At 48.0% G+C, this 21623-nt stretch overlaps 1 long non-coding RNA gene across 6 annotated transcripts in view; it reads right to left on the reverse strand.

Annotated features, from left to right (window-relative positions):
• Window positions 1-3200: 3200 nt before the first annotated feature.
• LOC115088778 overlaps window positions 3201-21623 on the reverse strand; it is a 155925-nt gene continuing 137502 nt past the window's right edge. For all 6 annotated transcript variants that reach the window (XR_003855868.1, XR_003855867.1, XR_003855864.1 and 3 more), the window contains one exon: window positions 3201-4300. This is a non-coding gene — a long non-coding RNA (uncharacterized LOC115088778). The remainder of the gene's footprint in view (window positions 4301-21623) is intronic.

Here is a 21623-nt window from a genome sequence, read left to right on the forward strand (position 1 = left end):
CTTTCCCATCTTCTGGTGCGGGGGCTGCATAAGCAGGTAACCCCCGTCCCATCCCATCCCCACCGCCGCGGTTCAACCCGGCCCCGCTAATGTAACGCGAGCCCAGCGGGTGGATTGCCGTGCAGAGACTTTACCGATACCACACGCTTCTCTCCCTCCCTCATTCTCTGAACACAAGTGCAACATCCTTCTCTCTCTCCCCTCCCTTTTTTTTTTGGCACTCGGAGAAGCCGTGACCACATCTGTCAGTGCGGCGGCCGCCGCCGCCCCCCAGCTCTTACTTCCCGTGCGGGGCAGGGCGGCGCTGCACTGCCAAACATTTGGGTACCAACTGCTTTCGGCCACCCCTTTCCCTCAAGGGAGGTTCCGGTTCCGGCCAGCCCACTCAAGAGGAACCGGACGAATTAAGGAGTTAACAGGCGAGGAAATTCAGAGCCCCCCACCCTGGGATGGGATGCGTGGGAACAACCCCCCCCCGGTGACCAGAAAGCCGCAGCACAAGCTAAGGCAGGGGACGTTGGCTACAGGTTAAGCAGCTGCAGCTACACCGTGGTTCGGTTCGGCTCCCAACCCAAATGAATATTAAAAAAACTCTCCACGCTCTTTGGGCAGGTGCTGGTTTAGGTGATATTAAGGGGCACGAAATTAAAGGCTGGCTGTCTCGGCTCTGCAAGTTTGGGCTGCTCTGCCGGGGAAAGGCGTTTACTTTCGGCTGATCGGGGGCGCTACCTCTGCCTTCCTTCCCCCTTTCTCGCCGTGCTGAAGGGTCCTCCTGCCTAACGCCCCTGCTTAGCCGCCCTTCTGGTCTTCCACTCCCTCCCCAGGATGAGGGCTCACCGGGAGGAGGGGGGGGGGGGGGGTTACCTTCGGCGAGGAGGGAAAATGCTGCTGGTGCTGACCGCAGAGCAAGCCCGAGCTCCCAGCCCGCTTCCGGCATAGTGCAAGCAGGAGAGCAGAAGCCCCATACCCTCACAGACAGACAGACAGAAAGGCAGCGTCACGCCTTTTAAAGAAAGCCATTGTTCTGGCGGGAGATAATCTCACAATGGAGAGTCCATTAAAGGTATTAAGGGTCTGGCCCTGATCTAGAAAACGGGCTCTGGCCTGACAATGGACAATTAGAGCTGCTAAATCTGAGCCTCTCCCCCTCCCCCTCTTTAAGTCCTGGTAATTGCACGTTGTTGTTTGCTGCTGCTGCTGCTGCCTCCTGCCGCACCGGGATGAGGCCTGGCTCACTTAATCTCCCCCCCCCCCCCCGACCTACTTCCTTCCTGGCCTTTCCAGGACCAATTTTCTGCCCATCTGGACCTCGCGGCACCCCCCCCCCCCCCCCACGTAACGAGACTGGCCGGTGGTAGGGTCCAGCCGAGCACATACACAAGACATACTATAGCCGTCCAAGATCAATATTCGGAGGCGCCCAGGCACTAAAACTAATCTGCAGCAGCTAATCATGTTTGAGTTCAGCATCTTCCAGGGATTACACCGCACTTTCCATTTGGCTCAGTGAATGGGGCAGAGCACTGACCCCCACCACAGAGGTATGGAGTCAGGGTGGCTTCCTGGCCTCTTCATAGCTAAGATCCAAGTGCAGGGGCTCGGCTGTGACAGGACGATGGGGACCTGTATAAGAGTGGGGAAGGGAAGGGGTTGGCTGGTAGTTAATGCCCTGTCACTTGCCCCCCTCCCATATTGGGGATATGAAATAGGTTCAGTGCACAAAGCCAAAGGCTTAAACCATCCACATACAATATAAACCCGTTCCTAGAAGATGGCAAATAAAGAGCCCAGGACCTGTTTGGTTCACTCGTGTCCCCCGTCCTATTTGCACTGAATTGCTAGCTGAAGGCTGACTTCCCTACCACCAATGATCCTCTCCATTACGTATTCCTTGGTTTCTTATTCCACTGGAGGACAGTGCCATTTTTCCCTCCCCTACGTAAATTATTTTAAATATTTATAATCAGGCCATAGTGAAAAGGAATTATGCCAGACGGACTACAAGATGTTGTTCCATGCGTCCACAGTAACCCGACGGCAGAAAAAAAAAAAAAAAGACCGTAGAGCCCATCTAGTCTACCCATCCTACGTAGCCCTTACAGTTCCCATCCCTGCCTTCTGCTGAGAAATACTGCCCTGTTCTATGCCCTCGCCCCACCATCCTTTCATGCCTCAGAGCTCTAGCCTTTCCTTTCCTCTGAAAAACAGTTTGCTTCTTCTCTTACCTCCTCCTCCAGGAGGGGATACATATTTATGATAAGTTTCTCTTCAGCCAGCTTGTGGAGCAGATCCTGCACCAGTCTGGTTAACTCTTTCCTCGCCTCGTTCCAGGGACGCAGACGCCAGCACTGGACGCAATCCCCCCCCCCCCCCCCCACACAGAGTCTCTCCCCCCCCCAACCCGAGATGTCGCACACCAAGCACATCCAGCAGTAAGGGGGGGCTCATTAACCCGTGCCCTGTACCTCTTAATCACCCTTCCAACCTTATTCTCAAAATGTTTTACTCATCTTCAAAATTATGTTTTTTCTTTAAAGGCATCTCTTAAATCTTAAACTAACTGCCAGAAAGACTTTAATAGATAACTAAAGCAGAGGCTATTGTAAGGAAGCAGAGCACTGAAGCCCAGTGAGCAATGATCCAGCCTCTAAGCGTTTCACCTTCTTGCCTCAAACTGGAAGGTAGGAAGTGTAAATTAAATCTCCATCCTTACTCCGGCATCCCCTGCATGGCCTTCCTGGCCAGGGCCTCAGTGACCTCGTTTCTAATGACTCTTACTCCCCCCCCCCCCCCCTCACATATTGCCACTAGTTGGTAGCAGACCCTTCTCTGCTGCTGCAAACCTCCATCTGGAGGGAGCTACCAGCCCCGCGGTTAGCCTCTTCTGTCCAGGCTTTCATATCTCCAAGCTTGCCTCTTTTCCCTTCCTGACCCATGAAACGGAGCAGGGGGTCCTGATCAAGCCCTGTCTTCTTGCCTGTAATGTGTAAGGCATTTTGGGACCCGCCCGTATGAAATGCAGCACATGGAAACCAATGGCACTGCACTAGCGTTAACCTGCCGGATGAGCTCGAACAACAGTCTATTAGTTTTGTTTAAGATGAATGAATGTGAATATATGTGAGACTGTATAGATATTCTGCCCAGGATTATCATCATACATGATTAGAAACATTGTAAGATTTACATTATCCCTGTCACTATGCAATTAGTGAGGCTTTCCTGAATCTAAAACTACTTATTCGTGCTACAAATTTATGTACACCTAGGTTTCAATGATTCTATAGCTTGCTGTCATAACTAATTGGTGTATAAACTTTCTACATATGTTGTGATATTCTTGAGTCAGGTACAGATTAGAAACTGCTTGTTTATTTTAAATGTTTAAAGTTTTTTCTTCATAAACTTTGTTTTAATGTCAACATTATACATTAGTGCTTTTGTTCTGCTGGATTTTTTGATATACATACATCTATCTATAACTATAACTAATGATGCTCTCACTGAGGCAGCAGTACCATGCTGGATCCCAAATCCTCATCTTCCGTTCTCCGCACCCTTCACGTTTAGGCTTTAAGCATTATATCTACCCTCCTGCTAAACTGAGAATTGTAAAGTACTGAAGAGGGTCCCCACAAGCCACATGTGGGTCCCAAACCTTAAACTGAGGAAAAGCATATTTTTCCCATGGACACAAAACAGGAAAAAACACCTGCCTCAGTCTATGAAGTAGAAATACAGATGTGCATCTGCCGTCTTTACACTGGCTCCTCATTCTAACCACAGTAACTTTCTCAGAGGAGCTTTGGGTTGCAGCATGTTGCTAACTCTCCCTATTATTTGGCCAAAATAATGAATCCTTTCCCCTCAGCACTTCCTCTCTTTGTACGAATCCCCTTCCTCCCAATTCTCCAGCAGGTGTGCGGTTTTCACCAGCATCCTCACCGTGCTCCCTCTCGTTGGGAGACGCTGGCCGGCTCTGCTCAGGACACTCTGGGTAGAATACATTTAAGGAGGGCATCCCGAGACCTCTACCCCCTCCCAGCACCTCACTGCCGAGCGCTCTGATGGCACCTTTGGTACACCCAGTGTCCCCCAAGCATCTGAGCCCGGTACTCGGTGACCGATCTCTCAGAAGCCCGCACAGAGTAAGTACGGCCATATAGCCCGGCTCTTCCTCCATGGCACGGGCTTTCACAAACTGGCACCTATATTCTGTAATCCGGCGGCACTGGGAAAATTCGCAGGGTAGCTGAAAGGGTTTTCAATGGCTCCAGCCAAGATGCAGCATAGAAAGGGGCTGAATAAACAAAAAAGATAGACATAGTAAAAATTGTCTACCTGCTGCCTAGAGAATGGAAACAAAGAAATAAGGTAACTTTTCTATTGCATCTAAAGTTTATATTTCTGCTTTGGGGGTAACCTGCACTGAGCGGCAGTTATTACCCTTAACAGAAGGCATGGGTGTAACCTGCACAGAGCAGCAGTTATTACCCTTAACAGAAGGCATGGGGGTAACCTGCACGGAGCGGCAGTTATTACCCTTAACAGAAGGCATGGGTGTAACCTGCACAGAGCAGCAGTTATTACCCTTAACAGAAGGCATGGGGGTAACCTGCATGGAGCGGCAGTTACTACCCTTAACAGAAAGCATGGGGGTAACCTGTACCAAGCAGCACCTGCTACTACCCTACAAAATTTGCTAGGTAGACTGGATGCATTATTTGATCTTTTTCTGCTGTCATTTACTATGAGCACATATAAAATAAAAAAAAAAAAGGATCAATTTTTTTTTAGGTGACTCAGTTAACAGATGTAAAATTATTTTTTTACTGAATTCCTGCCACGCTGTTAGGGTTTCAGATGTTGAAAGCTGGTCCCACCATGATGAGTCTAGCTGTAAGTAAAATGAGGAGGTGGGATTTGTGATGGTGGTGAGAGGGGTGGGGAAAACCACTGCTGTGCTGACTTTCTGCAGAGCTCTGTCGCAGAGGTCAGATCCATAAGAGGAGAAAAGTATGAAAAAAAAAAGTTACACAAACAACCCAAGAGCTGAATTGGAAAAGGAGGACTTTGAGAAGCAGAGCAGGGCATGGAAGTCTTTTATTCTAAAGAAAGGTATTCATTATTATCTATATCTGTATTAACACATTAAATTAGAACAAAAGGTTTCCAGGTTTCTGAATATTAATGAAAGGAGATTTAGCAATATGCCCGGAAGGGAGGATGATAGCCAGCACTGTCCCTTTAAAGTCAAATCCTCGTTTTGCCCGATTGCTCCTCACACTGGTAACACAACGTGTTGGGGGTGGAGGGCAAGGATTTTTTTTTTTTTGTGTGTGTGTCAGGATCTGCTGCGGCACCCCGGCAGGGGCTCGGCTGATAAAAACGGTGTCAAAACTCAAAACCATTTGTCAAAACGGGGAAGGGAGCAAGGAGCTGAAAGGTGGGAGACTTATCTGGCAAGGCGCATTAGCTCCTATAAATAAGAAGAGACTGGGTAAACACTCTTCCCATCAGCAGCGAGCATCACCCCGCCCCTAACAGTAGTGGCACACCCCCTTCCTATCCTGCTCCTGGGCACAGACTCCCAAGCCTTTCTCCAGGATAAAATCAAACAGGAAAGCAAAAGTTCGGGGGGGGGGGGGGGGGGGGGGGGGGGGGGGGGGAGCGAGCTCCTGCCAGAGTGAGTGCTGTCTGCCTCTAGCATTGGCTGTAGAAAGTAGAGAGAGAGAGAAACCAACCTAAAGTAAATGGCACCCCCAGAGAAAGGAGCAAGCATTTAAAGCTGCAAGCCTCTTCCTCAAGCAAACTCAATCAACTCTTGTTTAAAAAAAAAAAAAAAATCATCCTTGGTTTGAATCCACCGACAATACTCCACCTTCAAATTCAAGAAGGTAAGCATTGTTAATCAGAGGAAAAATAAGGCAGCACAGGAAGAAAAAAAAGAAAAAAAAAAAAACGAATGTCAGAAAATGGAAAAAAAAAAACAAAAAAAACATCAAATTGCTCCCTGAGGATAAGGAAAAGCACCAGAAGCAGCAAAGAAGGGAGAAGCGTGAAGGCAGAGTGGCAGCCCTGGCGGGATGGGCAGGTGCCAGCCTTGCCCTCTCTCTCCACCTTCCTCTGGCAGCGCCCCCGAGGCTTTGGTTAATTGCTCCAGTTAAAAGGAACTTTAAACTCCTCTCAGTCTGCGGCGCCCACCCCCCCCCCCCCCCCCACTCACCCTGCTGATGCCCTCGGGGGGGCCAGAACCGTTTCAAGAAGTGCGTCTGAAGTGGGACAAACTGAGGAAGAGAGACAGATCCTGCGGGAGGCCCTGCCCTTCTGCTTTCCAGCCCGCTGCTATGGAGGGCACCTAAACCCCTTGCAGCGGCCCAGGAGAAAAATGGAATTTCTGTGGCCCCCGTGAGGGTCCCGAAGGCTGGAATTATCCACAAAAATGACGACGCCCTCCGGCGCTCACAGGTCCTGCCTTCCCACGATCTAGTGGAGGTAAACCATTTCAGTCCATGCGTTGGGATAAAGCTGCGATAATACAGCCCTCACGGTCCAGCTTTTCCCTTGCTTGATTCATGCACGGCCATAATACTCATTTGCACACACCTGGGTCGCGCAGCAACCTATGGCCCCCCACAGGTTGGGCTCCAGGCCCCCTGTGGATCCTATGCATGTCTAGGGGACTAGCCAAAGACTTGATCATTTCCGGCGCTGCACGTGCCACGCGGCACCCCGACTCACGCGCTGCTCTCGCAAAACCGCAAGACTCTGCATTCAGGGCAGGGGGTTCAGACGGCACGCGGCTCACGCCCTCTGGAAGTCCCCTTTGCCGGACGTTATCAGCTGTTCTGGGACCAGTATGAGCTGCAAGCAAGGGGGAAGGAGAGCTGGGGGGGTTCGGAGACTGGCTTGGGAGCAGTGGTGTAGCCAGAACTGATTTTTTTGGGTGGGCTCAAGGTTAACAGGGGTGGGTTGTAGCCACGCAGGTCTGGGGACCTACTAGTTGTATTCTTTTTGATAAATAATGCCATATACTGCACCCAAATGGCTTTCTAAGTAGTTTGCAACAGCCATTATGCATCATGCGAGAAACCTTAAAATAATTCACCTCAATTATTTCAAGCACTTACAGCATTAAAAATTCCTTATTAATCTGTAGTAATTTATTTTATATTTATTGCAGTTTATACATGCACAAGTATATCGTGTAAAGAGCAAAGAAAACAAACAGATCCAACCAATCGTAATAAAACAAAAATCTACGTATTCTTTCATGAATCCTCGTTCCAGAAAGGCAGAAATCATCATAATTAAATAAAATAGCATTAATCATCAGAACAGGTGCACAGAGCAGAGCTAGGACTATTCACATTACAACTAACATGGAAAAAAAAATTCGAATTCTGGTGTCACCTCAGAAAAAAATATCCCACCATTGCTAAACATTTTGTGAAATAACCCAAACTCCTGCAAAAAAAAAAAAAAAAAAAAAAAAAGACATCTAGCACCTTGCCATACACCATACAGTCACAGCATTGACTCTCAGGACTCAAATAACAGCAACCTTATGAAAAAGCAGCAATGCAAATACTACACCAGGCCCTAGAACATTAATACATCACCTGCTGGCAAAACAGAGCAAGCTGGACTACTACAGAGAAACTACACGCTAGCAGAAATACTGCACTTCAGTCACACTCACACAGGCAACACACAGACCGACCCTTACCTAATACAGAAATAAGAGACTACAAATTAGAAACAGAAACAAGCAGACAAAACCAAAACAGAAAAGCCTGAGTTTCTGAACAGTGGAATACTGAAGAAAGAGCAAAATACAAAAATATAAGAAATGCACAGCCCCAGAGATGGCAAAGTCCAATTGCTAAAATCTCAAAAAATATATATATTTTTTACCTTTGGTTTCTGATCTTTGTATTTTTCTAATCAGTTGGTCCCAGTCTCTTTTTTCCCCACGTTTCCCTTGTCGCTCATTTCCTAATTCCATTTTAGGGTCTCCTCAATCTGTTTCTTCTCCTACTGTCTTCTTCCCTTCCTCCCTCACACACACACATGGAGGTTCATGCTTTCTCTCAGACTCCCTTACACACAAGCTCTCACTCTCATATACTCTCCCCCCCCCCCCCCCAAAACAAGCTCTCATTCTCTATACACACACATACAAGCTCTCTCTAATATGCTCTACCACACACACACAAGCTCTCACATGCTCTGCAATACATACACACAAACTCACACTCTCATATGCTCCACCACAAACACACTCTCACTCCCCGGCTCCCATTCTCACTCACAGACAGATGCACTCAGGCTCCCATTCTCACCCACACGATCCCATTCTCACCCATAGCACCCCAGGCTCCTATTCTAATCCAAACACACACACACACCCAGGCTCCCATTCTCACCCCCCTCCCAAAACAAACACCTATTCTTATTCACATACACATGGGGCCTTTTCATTAGGCATAGCCAAAATCCTACTACCACTGTCACGGGGATGGAATCCCGTAATGGCCTTGCTGCTCCAGTCCTCCTCTTTGCTGTCGCAGGTATGGGATCCCATGACAGCTTTGCTGCTCCGGCCCTCCTCTTCGCCATCGCGGGGATGGGATCCCACGACAGCCTTACAGCTCTGGCCCCTCCACTTCGCCATCGTGGGATGGGGAAGGCAGGCTGGTTGGGGAGAGTGACTGGCTAGGTGGGGGAGCCATGCAGGTGGGCTGGGCAGGGAGGTTGGAACTGGAACACTATCATGGAGGGGGTGGTGGGCTGGTGGGGAGGGACATGATAGTTGAGTTAGAAAGGATGAGACTAGAGAATGGCTGGGGGCCTGTGTGTGTATGTTTGTGAGAGAGGATGAAGGCATACAGGATGAGGGGGGGGGGGACAGAGTGGAGGACTGAGGGAATGGTAGGGTCACCTACCCAGGGGCTGTTACTATGGGTGGGCAAGATGAGTGCCGGCTGTAGTACCAAGCTGAGGGACAGCAGAAGATGAAGGAAAGCGATAAAAGCTGTGCACTACCAGCTCCTTTCCATAGACCCTGCCGCAGACATGTTAACAAAATGTCCCATCCCTCTGCACTTCCTCCACCCCCCCTGGCACTCCTTTGGGAACCCCTCCTAACCACCTACTATAATTTGTTTGGTACCTGGTGGCTAGTAGTTCCCTGAGCACCCCCCAAATTCCCAGATCCAGCCGGCCATTTTAAAAACGTTGACCGCTAGCTTGTGACCGACATTTGTCCCATCACATGACAGGGGCAAATGTCAAGAGGTTTGCTGGTGCCTTTTTATAAACAGGCAGCTGGGCCTGGACATCCAGGCGGGCAGTCCGGGAAGCGCCAGCCTCCAGGGAAGTTATAGGAAGTTCTGTGGGAGACTTTCAGGGCAAGGGTTAAGGTGGGACAGTCCAAGGGGGGGAGGGGACATTTTATAAACACAAGGATGCAGGCTTTTGGAATGGGAGCAGGGCCTCCGCTGCAGACTTTAAAACCTTTTCCGGACTTTTAGTTGCTTTGGCTGCCTCAGGGAGTGGTGGAGGTGGGAGAAGGGTTCGCAATGAATCCTCAGTGATTTTTAAGATTGCCACGGGGGAGGGGGCGCCCTCCATAAGGCCCTTTTAAGAGAATACCTGGAGCATCAGGATAATTAGGAAAATTAGCCACACCTCTTAAGGTTCAGCTTTCAATCAAACGGTGTGGATTGCAAATTTTAAGGCAAGTCACATTATTTGATTTGCATTCAATTATCACGTTAATGTACTGATTTGCATGCAGGTCGCTTCATTTTAATGCCAGCAGTGCTCTGGGTTTTGTTTTTTTTTTTTTTTTTGGGGGGGGGAGATATTGCACATTATCTGTGCATTAAGGTATTTACCATCCAATAAATGCTGTTTACTGCACCATAAAGCCTCCCCCTACCCACGCTCACAGCTCATGTTTTCCGCACCTTCCAGGGTGGCTGCCCTGTTGTAGCTTTTCAGTATCCTCTGCAAAAAGGCAAGCCGCTCTGTACTGGGGCAGTGCTTAATATATTTATAAATGATCTGGAAAGGGGAAGTACGAGTGAGGTGATCAAATCTGCAGATGACACAAAAATATTCTGAGTTATTAAATCACAAGCTGATTAGGAAATATTGCAGGAGGATCTTGCGAGACTGCAAGTTTAGGCATTTAAATGGCAGATGAAATTTAATGTGGACAAGTGCAAAGGGATGCACATGGGAAAAAGACACCCACACTGTAGTTACACGACGTTAAGTTCCATATTCGGAGTTACCGCCCAGAAAAAGGACCTGGGCGTCATAGTGGACAATACTTTGAAATCACTGGCTCAGTGTGGTGTGAGGGTGTGTGTGTGTGTGTGTGGGGGGGGGGGAATGGCAAAAAAAACCCCAACAAACAATGTTAGGAATTATTATGAAAGAAATGGTGAATAAACAGAGAATATCATAATGACTATCACTCCATGGTGAGACTGCAACTTGAGGTGCAATTCTAGTCACCAAATCTCAAAAAATATATAGATGTATTGGAAAAAGTACAGAGAAGGGTGACCAAAATGATAAAGGGGATGGAATCGCTCCCCTATGAGGAAAGGCTGAAGAGGTTAGGACTGTTCAGCTTGGAGAAGAGACGGCTGAGGAGGGATATGATAGAGGTGTTTAAATTCATGAATGGAATAGAACAGGTAAATGTAAATCAGTTATTTACTTTTTCAAATAATACAAAGACTAGGGGGACACTCCATGAAGTCAAGAAGCAGCACATTTAAAACAAATCTGAGAAAAAGCTTTTTTCACTCAATATGTAATTAAGCTTGGAATTCATTACTGGAGGATGTAATTAAGGCAATTAGCATCGCTGGGTTTAAAAAAAAAAAAAGATTTGGACAAGGTCCTTGAAAAGTCCATAAATTGTTAATGATCAAGTAGACTTGGGAAATAGCCACCGCATATCACTACAAGTTAGTAGCATGGGATCTATTTACTGTTTGGGATCTTGCCAGATTCTTGTGACCTGGATTGGCCACTGTTAGAAACAGGATACTGGGCTTGATGGACCCTTGGTCTGATCCAGTATGGCATGTTCTTATTTTCTCTTTTCATGAAAATGTTGGACAGATCAAGGCCTGATCCCTGTGGCACACCACTGGTAACCCCTCTTTCTTCAGAATGAACTCTGTCTACTACTACACCCTCTGTTTCCTCCCACTCAACCACTTTCTAATCCAGTCACTTTAAGGGCTACACCAAGTGCACTCAATTTATTCTTAAGTCGCTTATGTAGAACCACGTCAAAAGCCTTACTGAAATCAAAGTACGGTATACATCTAGCACTCTCCCTTGATCCAACTTCCCAGTCAGTCAAGGAAATTGATCAGACAGTGGAATTGGTAAACAAATATTTCTGTTCAGTGTTTCTAAGGAAGGGCTTGGAGCAGGACCGCAAGTAAATGCCAAATATAGGAATGGAAGGGAGGTAGACCTCAAACAACGTTCAGAAGACCGTGTTTGCAAGGAGCTAGCAAAACTAAAAGTAGATAAAGTAATGGGCCCGGACAGGATACATCTTTGGGAAATTTCTGGCAGCTCCACTGTCTTACATTTTCAACACTTCCTTGGAGTGAAAAGTGGTCCCGAAGAAGTGAAGACAGCTAGATGTGGCCCCTTCTTCACAAGAATGGAAAAGGAGGCAGAGAACTCCAGGCTAGTCTGACCTCAGTGGTGAAATAAATTAATGGAAGTACTGCTAAAACAGACGATTCTCCTCATCAGCCACTGCCTCTACATATTCCTCTCCTTTACCCATGGCTGTACCGTACAGGAGGAGTCACACAGCACTCTGCCCCCTCCCACTATACCATACAGGAGGAGTCACACAGCGCTCTGCCCCCTCCCCGTGCTATACCGTACAGGAGGAGTCACACAGCGCTCTGCCCCCTCCCCGTGCTATACCATACAGGAGTCGTCACAGCACTCTGCCCCCTCCCCGTGCTATACCGTACAGGAGGAGTCACAGCGCTCTGCCCCCTCCCCGTGCTATACCGTACAGGAGGAGTCACATGGCAGACTGTGCCACTTCACACTATGCTATTACACTGGCACAGTACAGACTCAGTGGGAAGAGCACCCCTCTAACCCTACTCTTCATTCAATGCCCACATCCACTTCTCCTTGAAGATCTCCTATCCAGGTTTTGGAGCCTAATCTTGCCTTCAAAGTTCTTCTCAGATTAAAGCCTGAGACAGTAACAATGCTACCCCTCCGCTCTGTAAGTCCCTGCCACCCCCACCCCCCCAACACACTCTTAAATAGCAGCAAGTAAGAGAAAGTTAATGGTGAGGATGACATTGCCCCCACCCCCAGCTCCCCAGGGTAAACAGGTTTTGTTTAGGGAAAGGCTCAGGTCACTTCCTGGCCTGTAACACTCACTATAAACAGTTTAAACAAGCTGAGCTCCTGCATACCCAGGCAGATAAACACACTTCTCTCACCCCTTCCTCTCCTCTCCCACATCTCTCTCCAGTGGGGGGCGGGGGTAGAGAGAGAGTGAGTTTAAATCAAGGTGGGGGAATAAGGGGAGGGGGCATCCGCAAGGCCATGAAAGCCCCCAAAAATGAAGAGGAAAGTACAGATACCCAGCTCAGATTCTATAAGGGTTATTTTAAGGTGCCTCATGATGAACAGCATGCTTCATGGTGTGGGGGCGGCTGCTTCTGTACAGGGATGGGGGGGGGGGGGGGGGGGGAGATTGCCTTGTGCACTTTACTGTGTGCAGTCCCTCCTTATAGACAGCGGGCCGTGACCCACGGAGTTTGTTTACCATGGAGAGGATTTGCCGTAACAGACTGTGACGGCCAGAACAAACATTTGGGAAGGCAAGGACTCTGGTTTGCTATAACAAAAGTTTATTATCATGAGAGGGATCTGCTCTATAGGATGCTGGGAATGACTGTGTGTGTCTATATGTGCATCTGAGTGTGCATGCATGGGTATGTACCTGCGAGTGGATGTATGTAGATATTTATATGTGCATGTGTGTGTGTGTACGTGTATGGATGTGTGTCTGTGTCTCTAGCAGAAATTTTAAAAGAGGAATGGAGATTTTTAAATTACCTACGTGCCTTATTCCTGGCTCCATGACTTCCTCTTGTAACCTATTTCATGATTCCTTCCTTTTTTGTGCTGAGATTTGATATATATACATTTTAATGTTATTAATATGATTTATACAGTGTGCAGCACTGTACACAAACACAGGGAGGGTCTTTTTCTATAGCATTTCCCTGGGTACTTTTTTTTTTAACCACAGAAATGGGCTGTTATAAAATATCCCGCCCGATATGTGGGTGAACGTATATGTGTGTAACTAAATGTTCCTGAAACATTTCTGTACATTACTCCTAACTAGTTAACATTTCCAGAGCGCTATCACACATAGGCAGGGCTGTGTGGATACACATAAGAGAGAGTCCTTGCTCCGCGGAGCTTACAATCTCGTCAAGACGAGCATACTTCTGTGGGAGGCGTATTTACCGTACCGGGAGTGTTTAGGATTTGAAAGCAGCCTCACAGAGGTGAGTTTTTAGGCTGGAAGGGAATATGGAGAGAGAGGGAGCATCGTGTACAGACTAAGGAAGAGTCTTTTCCCTGCACGGGAGGAGTCAGGAGCTGGTGGCAGAGGAGGAGAAGGGTGCAGAGAACGGCGATCTGCTGGATGAACAGAGTTCACCACAGAAGGGTGTAGGGGGAGAGAGAAGAGAAGAAAGCTAATGAGATGCCTGGGAGTGAATGCATTTGAGGAGAAGCTTATAATCTAGCAGGTAGACTCGGTGAGATAAGTTTCAAAGTTCACGTTAAAACTGGTGTAATTTATGTGCGTATTTTACGTCTTAGTTTTGCCCAGTGTTATAAAATTGCCTCCCATCATCGATATCCCCTACTCCTTGGAACTTGCAATCTAATCAAGACAGAGACAAAAAAAACCCCCATGAGTCTTTGATTGAGAGCAGTGAGGCCATGAGCGAGAAAAATTAACCAGGTGGGTTAGAGGTTGAGATTCATTTTAGAACTTAAAAAGTTATATACTGTATACCTCAATATGTTTAGATCTCTTTTCCAAGCCCCCCTTTTTCAGCTGTCCGTGCTGTATTCATGCTTTACATGTATCAGTGTGACACTTGCATGGGGGTTATGATGAGGATCCACTCTTCAGCTGTCCGTGCTGTATTCATGCTTTACATGTATCAGTGTGACACTTGCATGGGGGGTTATGATGAGGATCCACTCTTCAGCTGTCCGTGCTGTATTCATGCTTTACATATATCAGTGTGACACTTGCATGGGGGTTATGATGAGGATCCACTCTTCAGCTGTCTGTGCTGTATTCATGCTTTACATATATCAGTGTGACACTTGCATGGGGGTTATGATGAGGATCCACTCTTCAGCTGCCCATGCTGTATTCATGCTTTACATATATCAGTGTGACACTTGCATGGGGGTTATGATGAGGATCCACTCTTCAGCTGTCTGTGCTGTATTCATGCTTCACATAGATCAGTGTGATGCCTGTATGAGGTTCTAATGAAGATCCACTAATCAGCTCATGAATATCTTGAACGATACAAAGTAGATAACGCAGCTTGTTTGAAAACTCGAAAGCCATGTTATTTGATCTGAAGTTAGCCTCAACGCAAAAGGTGTGCAATGAGGGTTTGTAGAGAACTCTGGGAGTTTTTGCAACTTTTGGGGGACAGTTGACTTGGGGGTCATCAGTTTCCTCTATGCAATGGTGGCCCCCGCGGTCCTGAGGCCAGCACTGTGTGATGTTTGGGGGACATTTACCGTCACAGTATTTAACAGAGAGGAAAAATAGCTCAGGAATCACAAAGCAGAAGGGCCCATCACCGTGGCGTTGTGACTCCCGTGGTATTTTTTTCCCCCCTCGGGGTTGGTGGTTAAGACAGAGAGATATCACAGCTTAATGAGCCCTTAGGCTGATACTGCCACTGGCTTCTTTATAAAGCCTGAACGGAAGGGGTGAAGTTGACAGTGTCACATCCCCAGAGACTTAATCCAACATCTGAATCACTGATTAATTTACCTTCCTGGTGGAAGGAGAACCTGTCATTCAGCACCCTCACTTAGTCACATTCCCCACATTACTCCCAGCAGATAGTGGGAAGATAAGAAAAGCAAGCAGCAGCATCCTCCTGGACCAGCCCCCACATCCTCTAAGCACCCCCCCCCCCCCCTTTTCCACACGCTGGCATCCTGGGATCATTCACAAAACACAAGGCAGGGCTTTCGAATGGGTTCAGGGCTCAGTGCCCAGGAAAGCATCGAACACCCTGCCAAGCAGCGCTGGGGGTCTGCGTGTGGGAGGACCGAATGAGGTCCTGCAAACAGCTGCATCGGGAGAAAAAAAAAAAATTAAAACCACAAAGGCTTCGTCGCCAGAGATCCTTTCTGTTCTTCCTCAGCATGCAAGGCTGGCGACATGAGAGGGTTTCCTAGCTGTCGGCACAGGGTGGCAATGGGAGAGAAAGGGGGGGGGGGGGGACGGGACACAATGAACGTTCACATATGAATTCGTGTATTCCATGTATCAGGAGAGACCGCACCTCTCCCCTCGTCCCCAACCCACTTGTGTGAAATCTTGAAAAAAAAAAACCAAAAACCCAAAACAGAATAAATATCGTATTTGAAAGAACTAACATACCCGGGGCCAGGTTTACAGAGAGGGACCACAGCAGGGTAAAAATAAAGCGCTCAGACAATCTGCAAGTCCGTTTTCTTTGCACAAGTTTAACACAGCACAATCCTTGCCCGGGGGATTTAAATGTCCAGCGCCTTCTGCAAGGGAAAAACTAATTCCAAGGGGGGAAAAAAATGCACGTTAAGCCATCTGCAAAAATAACTGCTGGATATGCTTCTAAACCAACTTGTGGGCTTCTAGTGATTTTTTTTTTTTTTTTAAATTGCCTGATATTCTCCGCTCGGGGAGAGGGGCTTGGAGGTTTTTGTGCATGGCCAAACTCGGAATGAAAGGTATAATTACTCCATACCTAACCTTTACAGGAAACCCACAGTTCCCAGGGGGCCTGGCCTCACTGGTATTTAAATCATGGGGTTCAGTGGGTCTGGATAGCATAGAACAATTCCTAGAACCGAGATCGTATATGATCAAAAGTTTCCAGGAATTAAAGGACCAATATGGGATCGCCTCTAAAGATTTTTTTTACGGGTACCTACAAGCGAGGCACTATATACAAGCTGTACTGACTGACGCTCCCGATTCCCAAAAGTTCGGGGTGTTACAGGATTTCTCTCTGCCAGTGAGTCTCACATCTAATTCCAGCGCTGCCTTCTCTAAGATTCTCAGTAATACACCAAACCAAAAACAGTTGTAACCACTATACAGATAAAGTGGGGAAAAACAGGCTCATAATCATTTAACCGATGCTGAAATTGTTCAGGTTTTTGAAAGGGTGTTATATCCTCTCGGAAAATGTTAGCCTGAGAGAAGTGGGGTATAAAGAACTGCATTGTATGTACATGTCCCGATCTTGGATGCACGCAGCGAAATTATGTGATTCCGACCTGTGCTTGAAATGTCACAGAGAGAAAGGCTCTTTTTTTTCATTGTACATGGGAACATGATGTGATAACCCCAATATTGGAGTGATATACTGTATGATTTGGGGCAAATGCTATCCAGGTCAATTCCTAGAGATCCCAAGGCCGGTCGGTTTCGCCTCTTCAACAATGCTTTGGAGACTCTCCCAGAACCAGATAAGTTATTTTTGGGTAAAGCGCCGTTAATTGGAATACAGACAGACAATTACGGCAGGTTGGATTTCAGTTGATAAAGCGCAGAAAGCCCATTAGAAGAACCGGCTGACTTCACTGCTGCAATTTGAATATACGACAGCAGACACCAAGTCGCTGAAAGCGCAAGGTATGTGTGAGGTGATATTATGGCGGAGATATTGGCAGCGGCTTCCACATTCCACGCAAAAAAGACTCAATCACCCGATTTACTAATCCCATATACGCAGCAGCTTCTCGAACGACGACATCATAGACTCAAGGTTGGGACGGAATAGCACTACGGTGGGGTGGGGGAAGGGACTGCGAACAGAAAGACGTGACAGGGGAGTGGGTATACCACTGAACCAAATGTATTTATTTTATTATTTTTATATACCGACATTCGATCTGAGATATCACATCGGTGTTTACATTCAGGTACTGCAGGTATTTCCCTATCCCCAGGGGGCTTACAATCTAAGTTTTGCACCTGAGGCATTGTTGATGCTTGTTATTATATAATGAAAAATTCAATAAAGAAATGATAAAAAAATTAAAAAATTTGCCTGATCCCTGAAATGTCACCCACAGGTGTTGTTTACGGCCCTCATATTTCTTACTTTGTCAGGATGCAATTCTGAGTTAGGGAAAGCTTCCTGAGAGGCGACGACATCTCTGTTCAGTTAAGATCTGCAGCGGGTAACCTGGTTTACCATGTCTTGTCAGACGGATGTTTTGCATGGAGGCTTGTGCTATTTAAGTTATTAATCTCTGTAAAAAGCAGGGTTTTTTTATAAGTGCGCACAGCGGGGCCCAGAGAGAGACGTTCCGTGGCAGAGTAAAGCTGCCAATGTCCTCCTACCACACCCGCACGCCCTTTCCACCTCGGGCCTCGATATCCCACCATAAACATCAGCACTCGATCTGCACTTTATAGGCGCCCCCACCTCATGCCTCCCCTCCCCAACACCTGCCCTCCTCCTACCCTGATCAGATAAGCAGAGGGCTGGCCAGGCTGAGATCATGGCTTTAGCGCCGTGCAGGCAATCCAGCTCTCTCCCTGATAGCGCTAAGCAAAAAAACGGGACTGTGTCTTCTTGCAATGCATGAGGGAGTAAAACCAGGGTGGGCGGGGGTGGTGGTGGTGGTGGAGGAACCCATGCCTTTTGACACAGAGCGCAGAGATGGCCTATCCTAAGTCTTCCCACTCCTCTTCACCCCCGAGAAAGAAAATAAAAACCTTAACAGATGGCTGAAAGCTGCACCCCATAAACCGAACATAAAAGCACAGTCAAAGGATGGGCAATAAGTGACCTTCAAAAATCTTTATTTTCTACCTATCCCCCTTCTCCCTTGCTCATACTCACTTCACAAGTGAACAATCAAATTTCCCTCCCCCCACCAACGCCCTAACCCAGAGGTAAAGCTTAACCGATCAGCCCTTCCCCTCTAATACAAACACAAGACGTGAGACAAAAAAAAAAAACCGTGGATAAGTAAATGTTCCATCAAACTATCCTCCGGTAACCCTAACCCTTCTCAATCAGACCCATGCAATATCGGCACGGGGAAAACGGGTGCCTGCGATTTGAGCGCACCGCTCTCCTAACGCGCGCCGATCCACCTCTCCTGGGCGCCCGATTTAATATTTAAATGGGCCGCCGCGGTAAAAAGGAGGCGCCGGGGGGAAATCTGTGCGTCCCTAGCGCCTCCTCAGCATTTGGTGCCTGGGAGAGGTGGCTGGCGGCGGGTTAGGAAAACGGACGCTCAATTTCACGAGCGTCCGTTTCCCTAACCTGACCCCCAGCAACATTTTACATTTTTCCCCCCTCCTCCACTTACTCCTTTTTTTCGGTTCCTCTTACTTAATTTTGCCAAGATATTAAGTCGGAGGAGCTACAGAAAAGCAGTATTTTGTGCTTTTCTGTTAACTTTAGGGGGGCACTCAAGAATTAACGCCTGCTCCGGGGCAGGCGTTAATTCTTGAGAGCAAAAATGTGCACATTGGGGCACACTTTTTTTTTTTTTTTTTTTGGCATAGGTGGGCAATACAACTAATAGCCTCATAAACATGAATCTACATGTGATGAGCGCTATTAGCTATGCACTGGTTTGGACGCGCTGATCCCCTTATTACATAAGGAGTTTTGGACTTGCCTCCCAGCGCGTGCAAAAAACCGTGCACTCTCAGCTGAGCGCACCTCATATTGCATCGGCCTATATATGCACATCAGATTTCCAAAATGTCCCCATCTAGCACAGGCCGTCAGCAAAACTGCTCTGTTCAGATGCAGTGAGGTTATCTGATGCTCCGGGTAGGTTTTCTGCAGGAGGACCCTGCTGCAGTTTATTTATTACAACAGAAGGTCTTGGCATAGAGAACACAGGACCTTACAAAAATCGAACATATGATGTAAACCCGGTTTCATGAAACCAGTGGAGATGAAGAGGTCTCTAACTTCCAAGCCCCCAAGTCCCTTCCTCTCTTCCAATAGAAACCCCACAATGCTTTGTCCCAAGAACAGGCCTGTATAGGTGTCTGTTCCCTTATCAGGATGTATTCTCTACCGCTTGTGCCACTTCTCCCCCCCTGGAAGGCTGGTGCGGCCTCGGCCCTGATCCGGTGAGCCATGGAAAAATCACCACTGCTTGATGCTCAGGGCCAGACCGGCACCGATCTGGGTCCTGCTCTCAGCACGGCGCAGCAACAAGGACGCCACGGGAGGCTCCTGAACATGCACAGGTAGTCTTGCAGGTCTCCTTCCCAGCTACGGCACAACGCCCTCAGAATGTGGAAATTAATGAGCTATGGACGGGGCGTGGAGAGCGGGGATGTGCATTTGTTTATTCCATTTCGGTGGGTACGCGCATTCCTCATCGAATTTATAGTACATGCAAAAACAAACAAAAACAAAACATGGATATTGTGCCCGTGACTCTTTTTTAAAACACACACATCTGTTTTGTTTTTTTTTTTCACATGCACTCTGAAGTCAGCGAGGTACACACATCTCCCCAAAATGAAAACAAATGAATGCACACCCCTAATGGAGAGCCCACAGCTCTGAGCACTACTCCATCGCTGTCAGCTTCAAAGTCACGGGAAGGCTGCTCCATTGTGGCAGGCCCATGGTGTGGGGGGGGGGGGGGGGGGGGGGCTCTGTCCCCTCTCTCCCTTTGTTTTAAAATTTGGAAGAGAGGCTGGTGGGTCTCTCACCGCTTCGTCAGCCCTTCTTTCAGCCACAGGAGTGCTCCGCGGAGGCTGCTGCGCCACACGTTTTCACTGACGTGGACGCACCTTGGGCCTGAAAAGGTCGGGGAAGCACTAGGCTATGCCAGCATGGGGGAAGCACAGCAGGAGGGAGAAGGTAGAACACGACCAGTGGATGTCCTCTCAAAGGCAGTGGCATAAAAGGAGATTTCCAGCAGTCATAAGGAGGGTACAAAAATTAAGGTTCATGGGGGCTGACCCAGCTTTGCACTGCCATGCAAAGGAACCCGGGTTCTTTTTCTGGCCCGCGTCTTCCGATCCCTGCGGCGGGCTTGGGCTGTGCGTGCTGTAGAGGCTCGGCTCATATTCCCTGGAGTGTGGGTGAAGAGGGAGGGACTTCCCAATCGTCGTGTAACAGCGACACCGACTGGCCGAATTCAGAGCCCATGAACGCAGGATTTTAGGAGGAGCCGTATGACCTCCGGGACCAGGTCCATCATTGCAATGACTGGACCAAGGTAAGTCCAGAAGGGGAAATATAAAAGCTTATGATACCGGACTCCCAGCCCTGGGTCCTAATGAACTGGAAACGTAAAAAAAAAAAAAGACGGAGTAGGCTGCTGGGTTAAAACAAAAAAAAAGAAGAGCCATGTGCCCCCCCCCCCCTGGAAACTGTCACTAAAAGCTTTTCCACATAGATAAGCTTTTCCCGAATGCCGTGACCGGCTCCCACCTGTTCCTTCTGCACAGAATCAAAGAAAGCAGCCCCTTCTGGAAGGCTGAGCATACTACGGCTTAAACGTGCAAGCAACACAGCTCCAAAGCTGCTGCTTGTAACTGAAGCATGGGGAAGGCGCACGTTACAAAGCGACGCACAACTTCCCAGCTGCAAAAGATTTGTGGGGGGGGGGGGGGGGGGATACATTTGCCCCAAAACACACACACACACAAAAGATTTGGCAACTATGGTTTTAAACTGTATCCCGTCTCCTCCCCACCCCCTCCCATGTATAATGTTTCCTCAATTAGTCTTAAAGGAAGGACCACCTCTCTTAATCATGGTAATTCAGCCCAAGCAGCAGAGGCCATGTTTCTTTCACCAGATATGAAACCCTCTCTCTTTTTTTTTTTTTTAAGGGGTTTATCTGCAGGAGGATATGTGGGGAGGCCTCGACGAGTGGCAGCCGGCCAGAACCTCTCAGAAGTAAATGCCGGCCAGGCCTCCCTCACTGCTCCCCTTGCCTCTCCAATTCTTTTTACTCCTCCTCCTGCTAAGATTCATCGATTCGTCGCTTCCCCCCCCCAGATGGTTTTCCGTATAATCTGGCTCTTATCATTTGCAATAAATGCACGACAGCGGCCCACCAACGCTGCCTTTTCTGCCTCTTGTGCACGGGGTAAAGAGCTGCACGGGCCCGCCAGGGCGCATGTCCTTTTTATTTTAATCCAGCAGAAACATTGAGCTTGGCTGCCTGCCAGGGAATGCTGGAAGAGTAGAGTGAACGAGGGGGGGGGGGGCAGGGGGGGATTTACCTTCCACGTGTTAGGCACGCGTCATTACAGGCTCTCT

This window comes from Rhinatrema bivittatum, chromosome 3, assembly GCF_901001135.1.
Source record: "Rhinatrema bivittatum chromosome 3, aRhiBiv1.1, whole genome shotgun sequence".
NCBI classification, from domain to species: Eukaryota; Metazoa; Chordata; class Amphibia; order Gymnophiona; family Rhinatrematidae; genus Rhinatrema; species Rhinatrema bivittatum.